Source organism: Arachis ipaensis, chromosome B07 (assembly GCF_000816755.2).
Source record: "Arachis ipaensis cultivar K30076 chromosome B07, Araip1.1, whole genome shotgun sequence".
Lineage (NCBI taxonomy): Eukaryota > Viridiplantae > Streptophyta > Magnoliopsida > Fabales > Fabaceae > Arachis > Arachis ipaensis.
This window is the reverse complement of record NC_029791.2, coordinates 52,265,344-52,267,159: the sequence shown is the minus strand read 5'-3', so window position 1 is coordinate 52,267,159 and position 1,816 is coordinate 52,265,344.

The following is a 1,816-nucleotide window of genomic DNA, read 5'->3' as shown; positions in this document are numbered from 1 at the left end:
TCTTCCCACTTCTTAATTGAACTGCTTGGCATTCTTCTGTTATTTGTTTTGACAGTTGCTGCTTTGTTTGCTTCAATTGTTCTTCCATATTTATATTAGCCATCCTTGTCTCTTGTAGTCTATCCTTGAATTCGGCTAATTGCATTGTTAGAAAGTCCAATTGCTGATTGAATTCAGCAGCTTGTTTTACAGGACTGAGTTCAGCAGTTACTGTTTTAACCTCTTCTTTCATGGAAGGGTCACTACTTAGGTACAGATGCTGATTTCTGGCAACTGTATCAATGAGCTCTTGAGCTTCTTCAATTGTCTTTCTCATGTGGATAGGTCCACCAGCTGAGTAATCTAGAGACATCTGAGCTCTTTCTGCAAGCCCATAATAGAAGATGTCTAACTGAACCCACTATGAAAACATTTCAGAGGGGCATTGACAAATGAATTTTTGCCGGTATAGAAATTATCAAATGATCAATCGTAGTATAGTCTAATCCGACGCAAACTCCTTCATCAAACAAATCTACAATCTATATCCGAGAGTACTAGTCTCCCGAGTCGTTCTCCCTTGGAATTGCCAAAGTGTGCATCTTATTGGTATAGTAAGCCTTGTTGGAATTCTTTGAAGGTTTTAGCAAAGTAGTGAGAAACAAACAATCAATTATCAAAAGACTTGGCTTAGGGTTGGCATTAGAAATTCTATCCTTATAGTCCATTCAATGTTGACAACAATTAGGCCTTGCTTCATTTAGTTATCCCCTAGGTATAGAGGGAGGTCAAATGAAAGCAATCAACTTGAGTCACAAGTCCTAGCTTCACCTTATATTTGTTTTTCATCTAACAATCAACAATTATTCAATGCATGCATACAATTATCATGAGGTCTTTTCCTAGGTCGTAATAGGGTTAGGGTCAAGGTAGGGTCATATATGGCTAGTGGACTTAGGATTTGAATCTTTGATTAACTTATACTTTTCCCACCTAACCTATATAATGACCTATACAATTAAGTGCTAACCTAACTACCCATTCCTCACTTTTCCACATACTTATGCATTTTCTTTTCGTTTCACTATACTTATGCATTGATTCCTCTTGAGCTTCACTTTGGGGCATTTTGTCCCCTTTTTTATTATTTTTCCTCTTTCTTTTTTTTTCTTTTTCTATTTTTTTCTTTTCTTTTCCATATTGTTTTTCTTTTTTTTTTTCTTTTGTTCTTTTGTTTTTCTCATTTTTTTTTATATACAAGAGCGTCAATGCATAAGGTTTTACATTTGATCAATACATGAGTATGTACCCAATTCCCAATATTTTCAATAGTAATACAAAATACCCTTTTATTCACCCAATGTCCCAAGGTCCCCACACTTGAATGATGCTCACACACACTAGCCTAAGCTAATCAAAGATCCAAATTAAGGGACAATTATTGTTTTCCGCTTTAAGGCTTGTAATGTGCTAAATTAAGAACAAAGTGGGTTAATCGTAGGCTCAAATTTGGCTAACAAAGGAAGATAGAAGGTAGGGCCATTTGGGTGAGTGAGCTAATGAAATGATGGCCTCAATCATATAAATGCATGAATACACCAAATAATGGACATAAAGAATCAAACAAATCAAAGATCACAATCATAGAAAGAGAATAATGCACACAAGAAGGAAAAATAAGTGGTTATAAGATGTAACCACACCATTAGGCTCAAATCTCACAAGCTTGTGTTCTTAACTCAAAACATGTTCCACAATATATATAATTCAAGCAAGTTCTATGAAAAGTTTTCACTCAAATCAATTGACATGCCCTATAGATAGAAATCTTGAAAAA